The 21814-nt window shown below is 34.8% G+C and overlaps 1 long non-coding RNA gene across 3 annotated transcripts in view; it reads left to right on the top strand.

Annotated features, from left to right (window-relative positions):
* The window catches only part of LOC128086557 (uncharacterized), a 90644-nt gene extending 68880 nt beyond the window's left edge, over nucleotides 1–21764 (top strand). For 2 of the 3 annotated variants that reach the window (XR_008209416.1, XR_008209414.1), the window contains 3 exons: nucleotides 18060–18133; nucleotides 18756–18876; nucleotides 20350–21764. This is a non-coding gene — a long non-coding RNA (uncharacterized LOC128086557). Of the gene's footprint in view, nucleotides 1–18059; nucleotides 18134–18755; nucleotides 18877–19063; nucleotides 19217–20349 lie in introns of all 3 variants that reach the window. The other variant, XR_008209415.1, reaches the window with a different exon arrangement.
* Nucleotides 21765–21814: the final 50 nt, after the last annotated feature.

The following is a 21814-nucleotide window of genomic DNA, read 5'->3' as shown; positions in this document are numbered from 1 at the left end:
GCAGCAGTAAAGAAAAATGCAGGATTACAGTTTTAATAAGTCTCTGATCTAATCAAGACCTCACAAAAATTTCAGTTTGAATTCAACATGCACAATTGTGTTAGGTATTATTTTCGTTGTGAGTTTTCTTTCCTAACACTTTCCAAATTTATAATAAATATTATTCTGAATTCATATTGCAAACTCTGTAGTTACATGAAACTTAGTTTTCATTATCCTGTATTCTCTACACTCAATTTGTCTTTGAGAGTAGAAGCTCTCTGGGACACAAGACAAGTCTTTATAGCCAAAGATAGGCTATAAAGTGTCTAGTACACTCTGTATATGAATTTAAATGCAATTTCTTGAGATGGGGACGTTATGGTTTGTACAGCTTTTGCCAGATCCTACTCATTTTCAGTGAGTTAAAACAGAGATATGGCTTGCCTAATCTGCTTTGCCTTGCTGCTTTCTGCTGCTGACGGGTTCATATGTTCAAGCAACAGAATCTTTGTATTTTTATGAATTTGAATGATATTTTTCATTTCTATAATATTCATAATAAATTATAATCTAAGTTAGAAATTAGTTATTACAATAAATTATTATACTACTTTATAATTTTCTCTGCAAGAGACTGCAGAAGCATGGCATTTCTGTAAGTAAATGTTTGTTTTTGAGTGCAGACATATGCCCATAGTGTGTCCTTGGAGATAATACTGTGTGACATAGTGAGGAAATGAATAAAATCTGCTGTTTTTTCCCCAAAAGACAAATGCATACATTTATTAAGAAGTAGGCTCAGAAGTTTATATTTTAGTTATCCAGGGAACTGTTGTACTTATTATTTTCTATCTGATGCAAACACAAGGACATTTTGTCAAAAGTGCCACAACAGAAATGATCTGAAATTATCAACTTACCTTGATCCCCTGTTTTGCTCCAATTTATAGGAGGGAGAGGAGGTTCTTTTTAATATATACCCAATGTGAGATTAAGAAACAATGGTTCAAATGTTGGTCCGGCCAGTTTATTACAGATCTTAATCATGGAGATGAGGAAGATGAGGACGGACGCTATAATGAATCAGGGTAATGGGCATGGAAAGGAGGGCGATAGAAAGGATAGGAAAGAAGATAGGAAGAATGGCATTATCCCCCAGTCCCTATAGCAAGCTGGAGTTATTTGGTCACAGGCTAGATCTTCTGCCAGTAAACAGTCCTGAGCACTATCTTCCGAAGGCAAACAGCTATAATTGTCCACACAGTGATGTTGATTGCCACATGAAAACACCCATCACTCATCTCCTAGACAAGTCAGTATGTGTATCACAAGAAATACCTCAGAAGCAAGCTTTGAGCCAAAAAAAAAAAAAAAAAAAAAAAGGATTTATACATCCCCATGTTGGAAAGCTAGATGAAACACAGCTGAAATTAAGGACATGCAACACATTTTGTTGATATGTTTGGTTTGAGTAGCCTCCACATATGTCACAGGCCCATAAAAACAAGATAATCTATCATTACTTTATTCTTATAACTTACCTATTCTTTATACATTTCTTTTCAGCAATACATATTTTATTTCTGTCAGAAGTGTGCTCTTGTACAAACAGTGTACTTAATTTGGTTTTCTTCTTTTTGCCTTCCCACATGCACTTTTTACTGTGCTACCAGAAATTAGTAAAAAGTGGTCTGGAGAAGGAGGCAATAGAACAATCAAGTCTTGTGCAGCAGGTGATTGAACATGCAATGAAAATCTGGAACAGGGCAGAATGAAGGTTGTGGTGTTTGGTTTGTGGTTGTACTCATTTATTTCTGCTCCATTTTGAAAATAAGAAAGCTTGTCCTTGCTGCAGCTAGATATATTAGATGCAATGCAGGATTACATTTCTGTTCTGAAAGATAATGTTGCTGGTGGCCCTGGATGGCATGCCCAAAGTAAGAATACCGTGATGAGATCAGCTAAGGCTGATATGCAGTTGGTGGTTTCCAAACAGTTCAGTGCTGAGGCCTCTGGAGGATTCAGAAGTCTCAGAGTTGTTCTTTGAGGTTCTGATAGCAGACAATGAAACATGAGGTAGAGGAAGGAAAAAAAATGATGCTTTGGATCTGATGGAACGAAGTTGGCTATTCTTTTTCCCAGAAGTGTTCTTTCATTTTCTGGGACATGCAGTGCATTCTGAGGATTGCACTCTGAGAATCATACGGAGTTTAACTTCATAACAGACGCCACTTTGAGCCTACTGCTCATAGTAGGAATATTAGGTAAGCTGGAAGCAGTGTGGGCACTGAAAGTGGAATAGGGCAAAAGAGGGAAATTGAGGATGAAAAAAAATTCAGTGACTTTAACCTGTGGAGATTAGAATGTGTTAAATACTTGAGGATCAGGGGACTAGGGGAAATGGAGAGAAGGGAGTTCATTAACGTCTTGATTGGTTTGCATGTGAAAGGCTGGAAAAGATTTTGTAACTTGTCACCTGTTACTTGCAATATTTGTCATTGCTTGGCAAATTATTTAGAATACTATGAAGTGTTTGCAGTGTTCTCAAATTGCAGTCACAAGCCCTTTTTTAAAATCCTTTTGCAGTCATATGCATTCCTAGTGAAAGTTCATTAGAGCAAAAATACAGTTGTTTGTACCTTTCAGTAAGTGCCATTCAGTAAATGCCTGATAAGCATTTGCTACTTCTTTTGTTCATTTTGTAAAGCTCCTCAAATTTGCTAACTTGACATTTTTGTGCATTCATAAATTGCAATGGGATCTATGCTCATCAGTACATTTCTAAGACATTTGAGTCATATTGTATGCTACTTGTAACTTGCCATGTGCATTTAGTTTTTGTAAGCACAGACAAATTTTTCATCAGTATGTAATAGAGACCTAGTCTTCTGAACAACAACAACAAAAAAAAGCATTTGTAAATTTTACATTTTTGGCTGGCACCCAGGCTAACAGCTTAAAGTAACAAAAAGAGGTTTAATATATTTGAAATTTATATTGTCATAGATACAATTGCATAATTTGCTAGCCGTTTCTGCATAATGATGCTATAATTCTTGTTGTTAAAATCTGCTTCTGAGTTTAGTCATCATTATAACTAAATTCTCCTGCAGACTATAGCAGCAGGAAACACTAGAACAATGTATTAATCACAACAAATTAAATTAGCAAATAGTTTCCAAGATTGTGCGACAGTTGAGATAGAAAAGATACAGCACAGTGAACCACTTTTAGGTTTCTGCTGATCTGAGGTTATTCACTGCTATATTTGAGATTTACTGTCTGAAGGTGCCTGCGAGGAATGCATGGACAGCTAACCCTTTCAGTACTGCTCACTTGTCTTTGAGTTCCCAGATGGGTGGAAGACAAATATCTGGGAATTCAGAATTGGAAAATAGAATTCTGCTTTCTGAAAATTCAAAGTCGTAAAATTGACTATCTTCAGCTTAAGTTAAAGCAAGTACCTACAAACGAGTGTCCTTGTTTCCACTGTGAACCTCCTTCTCATTAAAAGTCATTTATAGCAGAAGTAACAAGAATGACTCTAAGAAATAAGGAGATAACAAAGCTTCTGATTCAGTACAAGAAGAATGCTGCTGTACATTTCTAATATATGTTCTTCAGCAATGGGCAAACAAAAGCCACTAGCAACATTATCCAGAGTGTTTCGTTGGAAAGTTTTATTTCTCTTGGGTAGAATAGGCCACTATAGTAGAATCTCATATTCAGAACGTTTTGCAGAATGTTAAATTCAGAACTTTTCCCAGTTTATTTCAAGCATTATGAGTTAATTATAAAACGTCTATTTGTCTCCTTCCATCTTTCAAATAACTGAAGCTTGACAATAATTGCTTGCTTCCTTCCACTGCTGCTGAGGTATCCCAGTACTGCTTTACTTAAAGGCAGAAAGGTGAATTAGGTTGGTAATTGAATTTGCACCAGAAGTTAAATTCCTTTCACCTGTTTTTGCTTCAGTAGAAAATTATTGTAGAAAATTCTAAGTTTATCTCATGCAGTTCAGGCTGCGTCAGATCCCATAATAAAACAAGTTGTTAAAGAAATTGTACTGGGATGGGTCCACATAGTTTCATGGCTGCTAAGAGCAGGCTTTGCACGATGCCTTAGGCATCTTGGGAATTTAAGAGAAAATGGATGTTGGTCTTCAGCAGGTAAGGCAAAAAGCAGCAGATAAAATGGAGGCTTTGAAAAGCCTACAGGAAAGTTTTTAACTTTCTTCTTACTCTCACTTAGTGATATGAAGTGTGTTGCATACTCTGTGCCAGAGACATCGGTGGCAATAGTTCAACTTTTCTGACACTAAACTAGAGTGATAAAATGCAACGGGCATCATCTAAATTTTTATGTATTTAATAGAAAGTGGTAGAGGTACGAATATCAAGAGAAAATGATTTATTTACCATATAAACTGGGTGTAAGCTTAATATTAACTGCATTTCTTCTTTTAAATCTTATATGAACATGTACTCCCTGATCTTTGGCATGATTTCAGCAGGAAAAATAAAAAAATTTATATTGGAAACTGCTTTATACAAATAGTTCATATCAGTTTATTAGTTCCTTGTTCAGAATGTTGCTTTTGTGAAAGGGTATAATTTCTTTGTGCAACTTGTAACAAAATGTATCACAACTTGTCATAGTTGCCTTACTTTATATGTATAAATGCATGGAATTTCAGTGCTGAGGTTTAAATCAACCAAAATTACAACATAGGAGGAAAGGTCTTGGACTATAGGATTGTAAACCTTGCACTGGGATGGAAAACCATTGGACTGTGAAGAAGTAAAAGACGCATTTGCAGCCACCTGGAGCCAACTTACTCAGCTGGACTACTTTCTGGGGACTCTTGAGCTAATAGGGCAGCTGGCCATGATTCCTTTCCTTTATGCAGACATCAGTTTAGTTCTGTTTTTCATTAAAGAATTATAACTCTGGAGTGTTGATCTTTAAATTAGGTAGTGTAATGGATGAACTCAGCTGAAGTAGTAGATGAAACTCTAGGTGGCCAAACGAGTATGTACTATAGATTATTTTTCTGACAACTTAGGGGAAGCAACTTCTGGAGATCTACAGGAAATGAACTTATTTAAACCCTACCAAATACGCCTCAAATTTAGAAGACTGAAGTATTCTGATTACCAAAACCTTCTGAGGAAACATAATGATTTTGGCAAAAACAAAACAAAAAAACCCCGCAAAACAAAGATTCTCAAGTCTATGAAAAAGAGGAAATGTGGCCCATCAACCTCACATTTTTTTTCTTCTTAAACCCAGATATTTCTGTTTAAATTAGAAGTAAAAAATTACCTGGAATTCTGCTTCAGATCTGTATTCAGCATTTGGGAGAGTACTCACAATTTATCTACTGCACCATAAAGCCCATCCCTGATAATATCCTTGATGAGTTTGTTCTTGGTCTTGCCTGAAATATTTTCCAGACAGTTTGATTTCCAAGTTGGGCTGGGAGGCCCTTGAGAATTTTGTGCCAAGTGTAATTCAAGTGGCACTGAGGAATGGAGAAGATTCACACTTGAATGTGTGTTTAAGGTCAGAATATTGTAGACCTTTGAGTATTATTTGAGTTTATATGTATAAATGTTTGGTAGTTCAGATTTGAAAGTAAAATTGGACCTCAGCTATATAAGAAAGATCTGATCTTGTTAATAATTAAGTCATTTTCTAATACTGATTTTTAATCAGGAGAGAATTTTTTAAGCTAGGGGTATGTGTGGTTTTTGTGTATAGATTGTGATGTGCTTCAAAGATAAAAATGTATTTGATTAGAGAACTTTGTAATTGAGAAACTGATTGAAAATGACACTTTAAAATAGGACTGTAGGATCTTCTTATTGATATTTCCACTAAGACACATCTGCCTTAGTGAGATATCTGACTCCCTGATATTATCAAGATATATGGCTTGATGTGTTGCTTAGCAGAAAAGCCAACATTCTGGAAAAGATCTTCATGAAATGGTTGCAGAGTGAGCAATCTTGTACATCTTGTCTCTTTCCGGATGTAAATAGATTTCAAGCTTTCTCCTTTGAACTTTGAAATCTACTACTCATAGTCCTTTCCATGAAAGCGTTGTAGCTGGCATAAAGAGCCATATTGTTTCATAATTGCTATTTTCCTTAATTGCGTAACATTATAGTTACATATCTACTCTATGCACAGTTAGGTAGGATTTTTCTAGTTGTGTTAATATATATTATTTCATTTATTGTTTCAACAAGAGAAATTGACTCTGTCACTGAAAAGCCTAGGAAATTATTTGGGCAAGACTCCAGAATTTTGGATTAAAGGAATGAGCTCTCTAAAATATAGGGTAATTTATGCCAGATGTAATCTTTTACATGAAGCTTTCCTAATATAATAAATAGAGAAATGTTTAGTTTTCAGAGTTGAATAGAATTTGAATAGCAGACACCCAGCCTTGAGAAAATGAGGACGCTCTTGAACAAATACAGAATTTTGTTGCTGAAGTCTTAAGTGCCCTGAGATTTTAAGTGCCTCCAGAGTAAAAAGCAATATTTTTTTAGGTCCTCAGTTCTTTATCTGTGTGCGTAAAATGACAGGTTGGTATAACACACAAATTCTTCTGTGCATTTAATTCTACCTGTACTCCAAAGTAATAATTGACCATATGAGCCATCCTGGTGAATCAGACTTATGCTCTTAATAAACTTGAGATAGGAACCTGATAAAACCCACAGATTTGAGTTTCCACAGACTTTTCATCCTATTCTCAGAAGGTACTTTAAAAATATCTGGGAAGAAGCATGGAATTAACAAATTACTGCTCTAATATTAAGTCATCCCCAATTATTACATAGTACAACAACAAAATGCAGCTCTCTTTCTCCAAGTATTCCTAGAAAAATATCTATTTTCACTGGAGACCTCAATAATTACCTTCCAAATTACTCTTCATACTCTCCACAATATTTAGTAAGATAATCTTATATATCCTTTTTATCAAACCATGTTTCTCTGCATACTATATACTTCTATGATTTTAGAAAAATTAGAATACATAATTTCTCAGTGACTATAACAAAACTAATGGAAACTTAGGTCTCTTAGAATATTCTAAATATATACTTGTACTGCTACTGCAAAATATATAAGTATCTCTTTTTATTTAAGTAAACCATAATTACAAAGTATACTGGATATGAACAGATGCGCACCGTATTTGGAATAAGCTATGCAAATATTTCAAAGCACAGTCACCGTAAGTTGAGTTTGGCAGAGCAGAACAGACGTGTCCACCTGTTAAGAGACTAAGCAGTCATCACTGGGGATGCAAAATGAGGTTGAAGTCCATAATGGGAGCTCTTTAGGAATGCATCCAGATTAGCAGGAGGTAGCAGAGATTCTGATTGCTGTATTATTCCACTTCTCCCCAAAGTGATCAAAGAGTTGAATTAGGCAAACAGAATGGTACACCCAGGACTACTGAAGGGGGATGAATGTCCTAAACTATGCAAAAACTGAAAAACAGGGAAATTTCTGCACGATAATGATGACAGAGAGAGAGGGAGAGCAAAAGGTTCCACAAAGACTGCAGAATACAGTGGACTTCAGCAGTCTTTATTCTGTTTAAAGCTGGCATCCTGAAAAGCAAGACAAATCATTGATTCAACTACCATAGCACCTTTAAGTAACTGATTAATTTCTCATCCGGACATTTCAGTAAGTTGTGACAATAATTATTCAAAAGCATTCCCAATGTAGAGCATTAATTTTAATGTGAATTTTGTTCAGCCTTAATTGGAAATTACTTCTGCTTCCATGTATTTCTTAATAAAGAACAGACATGTAGCATGGAAGAGATAAAGATCAAAACTAGCTTTTAAGCAGTGTAAAATGAAAAGACAATGGGACAGATATTGTGCTGGCTTTGTATTTTCTTGAGAAAAGAATGACTTCAAATTTTTTTTGATAACAAGAAAAAATCTCACTGATAGACTTTCTTACCACTTTTGTTTGCCAAATCACATCTCCTGAGTTTACTGACATCTTCATAGCGTTAGTAGTGTCCTTACCATAGACCAGTGTATCTGTGAAAGAATAATTTTTGACATTTTTATATTACGTTTAAATTTTTATATCAATGATTTAAATGTTTATATCAATTTTATAACAAATTCTGCATGAACTCTATATAGTGTATGAGATGTAAAACTAAAGAGGCACGACTTGATCTTAAATGCTGGTTTTGTGTTATAAATATAACTTCAGTGAAAAGTCCAATTCTGATTTTTCTAAGTAGAAAAGAAAAATTATTTAGATGCCTGTGAGGAATAATTTGCATACCAGTGCATTATTTTTAATTCAATTGTTGGAAAATGGAAATCCATTATTTACATACTTATTAAAATTCATATTGTGCTGTTCATGTTCTAAAGTCCAAATGGACACGCATGAGATTGGAATGGTTACAGGTTTGAAGCAAATTAATTTCATACGTAATAACAGTCAAACAGAGTTAATCATGAATCACCAAACTCTTGAAGTCCTCACACTTTAGTCAGTGTTTATAGACATTTATAAATCATGAGGAAAATACTTCAAAATACTGTGTGATTATGGGTATGCATATATTTATCATAGACTTGTGGCAGAGTTGGCACTGAAGGATGTGGAATACAAATAATTTTCTGGATTGCCAGAGCTACAGATAGTGTATCATTCTGATCTAGCGTATTTTTTTCTTTGGATTTAAAGAGACTAGGAAGAGGTCAAACCAAAATGTGGAGATATGCAAAGAAAAAGGAAGGAGGTAGATGGGAGAAATTTTCCAAGATATTTCTTTAACTGAACTGTCTGTGTGTGTGTGAGCAACCAGCCATTATCCTCTCTCATGCTACTAATTTATATAAATCTTTTCACATATAATACTTTGGCCAGGTTTCAATAAATTATTTAGCATAAGCTTATACGTTTCTACTTCTCTTTTAGTAGATGGTGAATAATGTCAGATTGGAAGCCAGGATTTAAATTTGACAATTCTATGATCAGTTGGTATCATTTGACTTAAGCTGTCTTTTACTTTCTAGTTCATGCAGAATTGCCTCAGTTTTCCAGAAATTTTGCAGTATATTTTAGTCAGGGAAAAGTTTGATAGTTCTTGCACTGCAGTTGTTGATTTCAATTTTTTCATGCAACAAGCACTTTTTAGCATAGTTTATAGTATACTCAGATGAATTATGTACATTCTCTGGAGGATATGCACATAACAGCAATTATCAGCCCAATTTTCAGAACACTGTCATAATCAAGAGCTATCTGGTAAAGAAAAATTGCTTTTAATCTCAATGTTTTACATATTTATTCCACTAATCAAGAGAGTTTTTAAGGAAACTGTACTAAAAAAGACATATGTAAGTCTTTATACTCTAAGAAATAATCAGTTTTCTTGGGAAGATGAAGTCAGGCAGCATGCAATTACTATTGAAAGTACATTTCCCAAGTTTTGTTAACAGTTTGTACTTAGATTTACTAAGAATCTTTTCATACTAATCAGAATCCAAACCCAAGTACCAGAATAAAAATTAATGGTGTAAATCAGTAATTTTTATTTTCAGAGCATTGCATAAATAAGTGGATAATATAGAGAGCTAGTAAAGGTTTTTAGCTATGGTCATTTCAATCAGAATAATTGAAAGGCTTTTGAGTCAGAACAACAAACACACTGCAATAGTGCGGCCCCAAAATGATGCCTTTCTGCTGTTAACAAGTGGGTAAACAAGCTGTTTTTAGTCATGTTTGTCTACTGTCAGAATGAATAAAGCTGTGGTTGTAAACACAGGTGAAAGACGGATGGGTTTAAATGATACTTTCGTTCCTGCTGAGCCACTACCAACACCTGCAGTTAAAATAATTATTTCAAATGTTTTTCTTTTTAAAAGAAGGAGTAGTTCGCAGTAGACCTGTCTTGTTATGGTAAATTAACATCTGCAGTTAATGTGATTCCCCTTGGTTGTAAACATCCTGAATTAAAGCTTGTTATCTCCTTTAGAAGGTATATTTTATGATTTTGCCTGTTTTGAAGACAGGTAATTAAACATTTCACTAAAGTACAGGTTAGATGCCTATGATCTTATTTTAGCCACCACAGAAATTATGGAATGTTTTTACAGCAAATATTGTGAGTATTTAATTAAAAACTTGCCCTGAAGTAAAGCAACGTAACAGGTGAGGATAGTGAAAAATGATTTAAAGATTGTGAGATTGAAAAGAAGACAAGAAGTGAGTAGTAGCTGTAGATATCATGTTTGTTTGTTTGTTTTTTTAAGAAAATCTTAAGTTAATCTTTAAAAAATACCATGAACACATTACATTCTAGGGGAAATAGGAAAAAAAAGAGAAATAGCTGTGGACTAAATAGGTCAGCTTTGGGCCTTATTTTGACCTAGTTTGTACTATAGCTAATGGAGCCACTTTTGGTTTATATGATCATCAAAAGGGCAAAGAAAAACTAATTGATTCTAAATGTAAATTAAAAAAGTGTAGGAGAATTGTTTTTAGAATGTTATAGATTCTAGATGTTTATATATGTTCTGTCTTTGACCATTCACAGTAACTGGACGGGATAGGTCTTCTGTCTAAAAATCAGGAAGCTCTTTACTGCATGGGTTGTGGAGTACTGATATAGGCTGCCCAGAAAGGAAGTGGAGTCTCATCCTTCAAGATCTCCAAAAGCTGCCTGGACATGGGCCCGTTCCTGCTTTGGGTGTCCTTGCTTAGGCAAGGGTTGCACCACTTGGGCTCAGAGATTCCAGCCAACTTCAACCTCTCTGTGATTCTGTTATCAGAACTGGTTAAGCTCTCAGTTCAGTGGTGTTTTCCCATTCTCAATAAGAATTGAGAATGAGATCTCAGTATAAGATCTGAAACTCTGAAGCTAGAGTGATTTACATCAGTGGAAGGAACTGTTCTATATTTTAAATTGTCTCCTAGGTTTCATGACTTTTTTTGTAGAATTCATGAACAAAGCTTTCAGAACTTCTGTTTGCTTAAGACCATGTTCTACTATGTCCTGCTACTCATTCTTGTTCCCATACTATGGTATTTCGTTTCTTTGCGACTGCATACGTATTTAGCAGTCAGGGCATGAACAAAAGAACCAGTCTGTTGTAAAATACAACAAACACATGTGGGTAAGAATATCTTAAAAGGCTCTTTTTCTGAAGCATTGTATCATGCAGTTATGACTTTAGTACCTGTTTATCTTTCCTGAAACATTCAAATCCACAAAAAATATTTTATAAAATCTTACCAAGTCTGTGAACATTCTCACATTTAGACTTCTGTATTTATGTTCTGAGGATGGCTGAGTCAAGTGCAATGTGAAAATTGAAGATGTGTAAAAAATTGAACATTCAGGGTCTATTGATCTAGCACAGATAGATATTTCCCTCTAGTGGAATTAAAGCTTCTCTGTTTTGGAAGAAATAAGACGTGAGAGAATTGTTGGAGACAGATTAATATCCATATGTTTTTCTCTTCTACAAACTTGATTTAGAAAACGTCACCAGCAAAGCATAGACAATATTATAAGAAATGAAATGAAGAAGCACGTTTGTAACCATTGCTGTTTTCTTTCTTATTTTTTTCTGTTTTTAAATGACAGAGATGTTTCTGGTAATAGGGGGAATTTGGAATCAGTATACAGGCAAGTTTCTTTTTCAAGCATGGAGGACATCTCTTATTTCTCCAGCATTAGCCATCTCTGAAGGACAGATTTTCCTGACCACTGCATTTAGCTGCCATCCTCCCGTATTTAATCCTATTTCTTATTCTTTTGTTCATTCAACTAGATTATTCAAGCTTGTCTTACCTTTGCAGAAGTTTTTCAGTTTTCTTTAGAATCAGGGTAGCATTGTATATTTGCTCCCAGAAATTGATTGTTAGTGATACCACGCACATCCCTTCCTCAGAGATTGAGGGCAACACCCCTATTATAAACCAACGACTGTTGGTTGGCTTTCATCACTTGTTACTGGGTCTCCCACACCATGCTGTGAATACAGCATTGTCAAGTCCTGAGGCAGATACATGTTTTTCATGCTTAATTTTGCTCTCTCCCTTTTTTCCTCTCCTAGTGAATTCTAAGTTGTGATTCTTTGAATAAGAGGTGCTGCAGAGTTGCCATTGCAGGAAAGCCTTTTAGTGTCAGCTATAGGAAAGGTCAATATTTTCTCATAAAGGAAAATGCACAGAAATTATAATAATTAGGTAGATTGTATTTCATGGGTAAAGGAAAGCAGTTCTTAAACCATAGCTCTAATTTAAATGCTGAGGTTGGCTTTTTTTTTTCCCCCTCATCTCATTTAAAAAGTGTCTGGAGAGTAGTGGAGGAGGTTTTTAAAAGAAAGTACTTAAAAGTTCAAGTCATTAGGATTTACATCCCTTCTACTCTGGTAAAGCATTTATTTTTGATTTTAAGTAGTGTTTCAACCAATTGTCAGTCTGATAATGTATTGAGTTTTGGAGGACTTCTGTGAAGCTTTATATCAAAGGGGATAGACATTTAATACTTTATTCAGCTTGTGTAATAAAACTGCTCTCTTTAGCTCAGCACAGCTGAATATAGTAGGTTAGAACTGGGACCCAGATAGGATGAGAAAGAAGCCAAGTGAAACACCTCTGTAGATGTGTGTGCCTTGCTTAACTGAAATATTTACAGGTGATGTAGTTTTGTTTTATTTGAATTTCAATTTATTTGTTATTTTCCAGAAATCCCAGTTGAAGAAATTCAGATATTGATTGTTTCCAGGACAGCTAAGAATTCTGGTAATATTGAGTGTTTTGAGAGTGTTACCAATATTTCTTAGGTATACTACATTTTTAAAATCAGAGTTATCAAGGAAGTGATCACTGTGGAAGATTTATCTTGAATTTTTTGTTCTGCAATAAAACAGTGACATTTGTTTAGTATCAAGTACAAGTTTTCTTGTTCCATGAATGCTATAAAATATTTAATAAAGCCTTGGCAAACAGGAAGAAACTTGTGATTAGGCATAATCCAGCTGTATCTTAATCCCCAACAGATTCAACTTTTATAGCATCGTTTTAATTATATATTATTAGCAGCTTCAGAACTGTTTAATTAGAATGCAGGCATGATCCTTAGGCCAAAAAAGGATTTTGATCACATCAGTGATGTTTATTTTCTACTGGTTTTTAATAAACATCCTTAAATCTTGGCTTTGAATAGACCGTTAGAGTGTTGTTACATTAAGTATAACTTAAGTATGGCTTATAATATGTATATTAATATGTATGCTATGTATCTTTTATGAAGAATAGCTCCATGGAATCTTTTTCCTTTGGAGAGACCTTTGTTATGATTGTCTATGTGCACATATACAATGGTATGTACATGTCTTCTGACTGAGAGCAATTGAATCAGAGGTCACTTTTTACAGTCTTTCATTTTAATGAAAATGTAAACATTATTTATTTGTGTATAATTCTCAGTATATTTTTTAAAAAATGTGATTCAAGATAGGAATTCTTTGTGATAAGATTTTGCTGATGCCTTACAACCAGATGACGCTGCTGAATGTGCCCAGACTATTTCATCAAAGCAATGGTGGTCGTGTATTATTCTGTCATTGATTATTAAAAGTACACTAAATTGTTCCACTTGTTATTCTGACTTTAAAGAGATGGGAAAAGTTCCTGTCCTGACTAACCCCAATTCATTCTTTACTTGGCACTGTATTAAAAAGGTTGCAGCTGAGTCTTTTTGTGCTGTCAGGAAATCAATTATCCTGTCATGGTTTCATACCTTATCTACATAGGTATGTCATCCTGGCTGATAGCCCCAGCCTCCTCTACTAGCTTTATTACAGATCTTTTATAGACCTATACTAATTCCATCATTTGCCCTCAGTTAACAGGCGGCATGCAGAGATATTTGTTAAAAAGCTCAATATGGTGATGCATGGTTGCCATACTGAAAGTAGCACATGCCTGAAACTTACTGATCTGCAGTCTTTTGGCTCATCCTGCGTGGTCTCATGTAAACTCTGTAGATGTCAAGAACAGCCTGTAGGAAAAGTTTTGTGCCCTGTTTTGTAATGCTTTTTTTTTTCTTTCTGGTTGCAAATATTGAAGTAAAGATAGGAAACACTATGAATTTTAATTTCCTTCTGGTTCTAGTTCTCTTCTGCTCAGACATATGGGGGAGGTTATTGAATTTCTGATTCTGCAAGTTTATCTTGTCATCACTTGAAAATGTTGTTAGTAATGGAAAAGCCCTGTTAGTTGTAGGACATACTGCCCAGATACCTAAGCAAGATGAATTTCTTTCATGCACATTACAAATATTCTTACTAGTTTAATTAACAAATATTTAAAGCAGTGCTATTCTGTTAGTTTCCAGGAGATAGTGTTCCATAGCAGGGCATTTGCAGAACCTTTTTTTTTTTTTTTTTTTGTTTGTTTTTCAGGATTATTCTGTGGAGTTCTTCCATAGAGTATTGCATCTGCACTAGAATCCAGAGTTCAGTCCTTCTAAAATTAAGCTGGAAGTTCAAATCCTTGATCTCTTCATGAACTGGATAATACACAGATTCCCTAGTGAAGCACAGATAGTTAAACCTGTCTTCTACTTTCTATACAAGAAGAAAGGTCATGTCTTAAGTTCATTTTTTTTTCCAAGTACTTAATTTGTTACAAACTGTATTGCTGGTAATTCTTTTCCTACCTTTCTTTACTCTGCCTGATTTTCAGCTAAATCTCAACCTATTCACCATTTCCAAGGAACATATGTAGCTATTCAAGCATTAATAAACAAAAACCAACCAAACAAACAAAAAAACACCCAAAAAACCCAAAACAAAAACCAACCAAACAAAAAAAGCCTACAGAAGATGCTTTCTCTAGAGTTTTAAATCATCTTTTCCAATCAGGCAGAACCATATCTATTCATAACTAATAGTAATTTTATGATAGTTAGTTTCACTAACTTCTGAGGCAGTGTAACTAAAATAATTTTCCTTTTTTTTTTCTTTTCTAGCCATCTCAGGTTTCATAATTTCAATATCTTAGATAGCAGTCTACTGACACATCAGTCAGTTGAACAATAGCAATTAGCAACCAGCCTTCACTTGTAGGTTAGGGATGGTAATCCAGAGCTTTGGAAAAACACAACTGAAGTTTGTTGAAAGTAATACAAATCTAGAAACTAAAAAAACCCACATTTTTTGGGGGGGATAATAAAAAAGATTAAGAATCGTTATCTAACATTTACAATGCACCATATAAAGCAAAGTTGGCTGGACATGAAGTTACAGACCAGTGAAAAAAGAGCAAGGTCTAAAATGCTCTAAAAACCTTGGAATTGCTCATGTCTCTGTCATAAAGATCAAACTTCAGTTGTAGATCCTACGGCTCTGCCACTTTTCCAAATCTTTGATGTGATCTGTTGATCTTGAGAGGAGCAGTGAAAAAGGTGAGAATAATGTGCACTGAAAAAAGGTAATAGTAGGAGACTTTACTGGCTAAATACTTTTAGTTGTAGTACTGTTAATCACATTGTTATGTGTTTAGACTATCACTAACTCTGTAATTGTATTAATAGTAGTTGTTATCTTTTGCATTTTGGTTATATTTTTGATTTTTTAAATTAATAATTTAAGTTCTTCATTTGACATTTACATTGTGCTCTACTTTTTCTGCATAACAAGATATCTAGTTTAACAAAAGTCATAAGACAGCTGGATTCTTTAGGTACTGGATTAGAGAAATGCAAAATGTTAATACCAAGCACTTTAGCCATAGGCTGTGTGTAGACCCACCATAACAGATTATTTTATCCTTTTGCTGAGATATGATGACTTTGTATCAGCATCACCATGTATAATGTTTCTCTCTGTCTAGTTCTCCTAAACATGTACTTACAAACTTCATTTCCAAATTTAACCAGTGTTAGTGCATGTTTTAATAGGTGTATTTAAATTCTTAGTTAGTAGTGGTGTGAGCAAATATAGAAAAATCTAGAAGTCTTTTAAACTGACTTTTCTGTAGTTTTCTTTATTATCCTGCTAACTTTCACGAATGATAACTGATTATCTCTTTCTATTAAAAGCAATCAATCTTTTATTTACAATCCTGCCACTTCCAAAAAGCAATTAATAAAGCTTAGATTAAACCTGTATAAGCCAATCCTAAGGTCACTAGCATGGTTAACTGAACTGTAAAAAGACATCTGTCTTTCTGCGTGTATCTGAGCAAATATTTGCACAAACATAAAATAGTGAGGTTATCAAGCTGTCAAGGTCTTAAATTTGTTACTTTTATTAACTTGAAGGGGGGAAAGTTGTTGTTTATGATACTACAAGATGTGGCATCCCCATGTTTCATGACTGTTTCAGAGTTTTATAAAAGAAGCCCTTTGCATTCTTGGAATGCTGAACACCTGCTTTTTGTATTTAAATTTGTGGCCTGCTGTTTCAATGCCATATGAAATGTGTGATGGTCAGAATCAACACATATCCACACAAATTCAGAAATTTTTAAGCAGTAGAGATAACCAGAATGCTTTATTTGACAGAAACAATTTTTTATCTTAAGTAGTATAACCCAGAGAATTTACTCAGGTCCTCCTTTACTAAACTTTGGTGGAATAATTAATTTGTATAAAATTATGCAAGCAATCCATATAGGTAGTGGAAGAGTATCTAGGAAAACAAAAATATATTTTTAAATGATTTTAATAAATGAAAGAGCACAGTTATTTAAATTGTCATTATTAGAAAATGCTGAACAGAAATAAAGAAAAAATTTGAAAAATAGCTAAGTAAGTTTTTTAAAGAATACATTTTTTAAAGGATATTTAAGAAAAACTGTTGTTTTCAGTGTCTGAAGTGGAAAACCTACCGTTCTTTGTTATGTTAATGGTGATTGACATTCACATTTATCAGTGAAATAGAAAGGCTCACTTCTAAGTTGAATTTATATGGTCTGATCTTTCTGACATGAGATGTTTGTGTTTCTACTTTTTTTCTTCTTTAATAAAGCTTAGATTAAACCTGTATAGATTATATATATATAAACCTGTAGACTCTTAAGCATCTATGTAATAGGAGAACCAGCTGTTTTTTACAGCAGAGTTTTCTCTCAGGCTCTTCAGAACTCTCCCCAGCTTTTCAATGTTTTAAAATCATAACAGGCAGGAATGGATATGAGGTTCCAGTATCTATCTTACCTGCTCCATACATGGAAGTAAAGTCATATTTGTTTCTCTACTACCTAGTTTATTGTTTATTTACCTGTGGCTTCTGTTAACCCCTTGGTTGTTTATAACATCACAAGATGTCCAATTATTCACCACCAACTCCAAATTTTGGAATAGTTTTACCAGGTTGCAGTCCCTCTGTTCTGTTCTGCCTGTGTGAGTACAACTTCTGTTTTTTGTAGGGAGATTTTTTGACCTTGACATGATCTTTAGTGTGTGATTGTGTCTACCAAGTACCTGAAGAATTTTCTATTTCAGTTTTCAGTTTTTATATGCAGTTCATTTATGAAGTAATATTTTTTGACATCTTAAATTAATATCTTCCTGCAGGATTATATCAGCATTAGGATAATGCAGTTAGGAAGTATCAAGCAAAATAAATGTCTTTTATGACGTTGACTTGTTCATTTATTTATAGGGTTTGGTGGCCTAGTTTTGGACTTCAGCATATGATAAAAATTTGTTTTACTGTGCGTCTTAGTGGAGTAGAACTTTTTTTTTTTTAGTTCATATTTTAGAGTAAAATATTTTCACTTTCTTTCTGTGGTCCAATCTTCCAGAAACATGCAGGTAGGCTGAATTTTTGCACATCGTGAGTAGTTCCCTTAATATGCTTGCATTGTGCTGACTTTACATGGTGGCAGTTTTGGCTAAATAAGTGTATGCTTAGAGACAGAATTTACTTTAAAATTTCAATGTCTTCATTTTGTTTACTTTTTTTTCTGCTGAAGGTGGGTTTATAAAAATAATGTGATACTTCATGCACCTAAGAGACTTTAATTTTACTTTTCTTCTTGTGCAGGTGATTTTGCAAGAAATGACACAGGCTCTCCTCCCTTCTCTCGTCCTGACTGAACATTTTGCCTCTGCATTAGTGTAAGGCCTTCAGTTTTCGGACACTCTCTCTCATTTTATTTGATCTATTAGCTCTAATTCTAATCATATTGTATTATAGTGTGTTATCTTGCATTCCGGTATGTTATTTAGTAAATTAGTTTGTTTCTCCTCAGATTATTGCTGCTGTTTTGTTTTGGGGCTGATCTCTCTACCCTTTTTCCTTTATCCCTTCACTCCAATTTATAGGAGGGAGATGAGGTTCTTTTAATATCTGTATACCCGGCGTGAGATTAAGAAACAATAGTTCAAATGTTGGTCCAATCAGTTTATTATAAATCCTAATTAGGGAGATGGAGAGGGAAAGGAGGGTGATAGAAGAGATAGGAAAAAAGCAAGAATAGTGTAAAGCGGGGATAGTCACCACCAGGATCCAGCAGTGCTCCCATTGCATGCTGTTTTGAAGGTCCGAGGCAAAAGCAGCAGGGGGGGAGAGCAGCAACAGCATGGCTGGCCTTGGGCAGCAAGCAGGTAGCAGGAAGAAGTAGCAGAGCCAATTCAGGATGAAGCAGCAGGACTCAGGTAGCAGGCCCAGGAGAGTCTGTCAGCATGCAGGAATTCTGTAGTGAGCAATCTGATGATACACACCTTTGTTCTTTTTCAGCATCGTGGTAGAGTGCAGAGCAAGTCCAGGAGAGAGAGAAGCGGGTCATGAGGCTTCTCATGTCAGAAACCTCTTCTTCTTCATGAGGAATCTGTTGCCAGAAAACCTAAACCTCATGATTGTAGGTCCCCATTATATCCTTCTTCTTTTTCTGTCTACGTGACATCCTTGGGTGTTTGAGCAAGAGTCATGTGAGACTCCCTGAGATGGCCATCTTCCTTGAGATAAGTCCACATAAAAGACCTCTTCACAGCCATTAATCTGCAGTTTATCTCATGCCCCTGGTCTTGTCTATCTGTCTCCCTTAGACAAAGGATTTCTCAACCCTTGCCCAAGACTTGTTTGGACTTGTTCATCTGTGTCCCCAGCAAGCTATGAGACAATGATGTAAAAGAATAATCTCTAACACCACCCTGTGACTTAGAGGTTGCTTTAAAATGGAACACAGATGATCCATGATGGTGAGAAAAAGATAGCAAGCATAAAGGTGAAGGAGGAAAGGGGGCAAGGAATCAAATGCTTCACACAATCATTAGAAAATATTTTTCAGGCTAGGCCCTGATGTGCTTGACTTCCCCATCAGTAGAGGAGGTTACAAAGTACATAGATGATACTATGCACTGTATAAAACATGGAACCATACAAGAAACAAACATAAGAGTTGCAACAGTATACAATATCAACTTGCCACAGACACCACTCCTTGACTCTTCAGGAGTGGTGACACAAATATTACGTAATGAATAAAAGGTAGAAAGTGAAAAGAGACAACCATATATTTGACAATTACCATATATTTAACCAGTTGTTAAATTGTCACGGAATTGGGACAATTATGTAGGTATCTTTATACGTCAGCCATAAAAGTGATAGACTAGATGGTGCTATCTTCAATCAGTGGGAGCAACTATATTTTGGGGAGTTAATGGAAGACTCAGGAGAGGGGAGGGGAGAAGCAAGGTCTGGGCAGAGCTTTGCCCTCTTATTCAATAATTGCTTTGCTACTAAGATGTAGCCTGGCTTTTCCCATCTCACAGACCTTAGATCCCTGTCTGCTTGGGCTCAGGCTGACTTGCTTAAAATCCATCCTGTCTCAGATTGTGACCCATACTGTGTCTCCACTTTTACGAAGTTGGAATTGGTAGAGATGATGTGACAAGGTAACCAATGCATTGTCATCTTACTGTGAATTCACAGTGAAGGTCACACCTCTACAGTCTTCTCTGTAATATAGCTGATGTCAACACTTCTTCTCACCACTGGTTTAGCTCATTTAAAACTGCAGTGTCTGGCCTCCCTGAGGAATTGAGGCAAGGCAGCTAATGCATGTATTATAGTATAATCTCACTTTTTTGACAGCAGAGAGAAAGCTTGGAAAGTATATATTTAAGAGTCTGGAAGACACTTGAACTTCTTTCTGGGAGTTCTAACTAAAGTAGAGGATCATTCATTTTGTTAAGAATTCAACAGTAAAGGCTGCCAGGAACTTACTTTTCATCTAGTGGGCAAAGTCTGTCTAGCAAAAGTTGGTAGTGAATGTGTCCCTGTAATTGCAAACTACACTTACCGTTTCTGTTACTTTTTTTTCTTTCAGGCAAGAATCATGACACTCAATTCAGAGTGCCATTAATGTATAAAGAGAAATGTAAGAAGATATTGGTTGGCTTTGAATGGGGTGTAAAATGCATCAGTATTTCTCTTCAAATTTGCTCCTGTACAAAATGCTTTTCAGCATTTAAATAATTTTGTAAGTTATATGACTTAATACTATATTTTATGTTTTTACTTTTTATTATACTTAAAATGCTTGCAAAGACAAAAGCAAAGAACCATAACTTGTTAGGGCCACAAACATATAGATGATTGTTCTGTTGTTAGATAAGTGGCATAATATGATGTCTTAAAGATAGAAATATAGGTTCCTATTGCTTATGCCAAGTTGAGGCCATACAAATTCTTGGGATTAGCATTCAAATACACAGTCTGGCAGAATTAACCCGAGTTTATGAGGAGTGGTTTATTACAAGTGATGCACTTTTCCCTCTTCCACATACCACAGCTATGTTCTGTGAGAGTGGATGCCTTATTTTACAGGATAACTCCAGACTGTGAAATTTTACTTTCCTGAACAAACAGTAATTGTTGAGAAAATGGTTCTCGCTAATTTTGACTTTGTAATAATTTTCAAGTACTTTTTTCAGCATAAATGATCCAGATAGTTTTATTTCAATTAACTTTAATGGGAGGTGAGATTTGGCAGATTGCAGCAAGTTTTAATGTTTAAATATTTGCTTAAAATGCATGGTAGTTGTTCATGTCTGTGTTGATCTGGCAATACATCCTAAGAATGTTCCTCTCATTTTTTCACTATGTAATGTGAAACAAAATTCCTGCATAATTTTAAAAATGACATAGCTGTATTTCTCTGCTAGTGATGCATCTATCTTTTCTCCAAAATGGCTACCCACTCTTATGAGTACTTGAAAATATTTTTGGTTTAAGGTTATTATTCAGTATTTCTAGGTCATACTTTCCTATAATGAAAAGGGAGCGGAGGATATCTTGAGGCTGTTTCCAGAAAAAATTGCTTTCAAACAGTATCTACCAAATGTTGAACATGTGTTCTAAATGTAATTAGTAAGAAGGAGAGTAGAAGGAAAGTGACATTTTTCTTTGAGTGTGAATTACTTATAGACATTCTGTTTTGGAATCCCAGTGTCCTGTGATCTTTCTTTCTTTCTTTTTCTTTTTTTTCATTACCTTACAGCTATTCATTAGCTTATGTGCCAATATTTGTTACAATTTAGTCTGTGGGACAGTGGTTTGTTAATATTTTAGCAACAACACAGCAATGTAATTATCTGTAAATCTTTTAGCATGTATTTCATTCTTGTGGAAGCTATCCAATCAGTCAAAGAAAAAAGCCTAAGCATTTCATATCAAACTTTGAGCCTTCTGCAATACACTCTTTTTTATCTCAACTTTCTTGATTTATTAGGTATATTCTTTGAAAAATATTTGGAACATTGTTGGGGTTACCAATGAATGACTCCTTAGAA

The sequence above is a fragment of the Tympanuchus pallidicinctus genome, unplaced genomic scaffold (assembly GCF_026119805.1).
Source record: "Tympanuchus pallidicinctus isolate F22 unplaced genomic scaffold, pur_lepc_1.0 scaffold3, whole genome shotgun sequence".
Classification (NCBI taxonomy): domain Eukaryota; kingdom Metazoa; phylum Chordata; class Aves; order Galliformes; family Phasianidae; genus Tympanuchus; species Tympanuchus pallidicinctus.
Note: the sequence above shows the minus strand (reverse complement) of the source record. Positions and strands in the feature narration are given on the sequence as shown.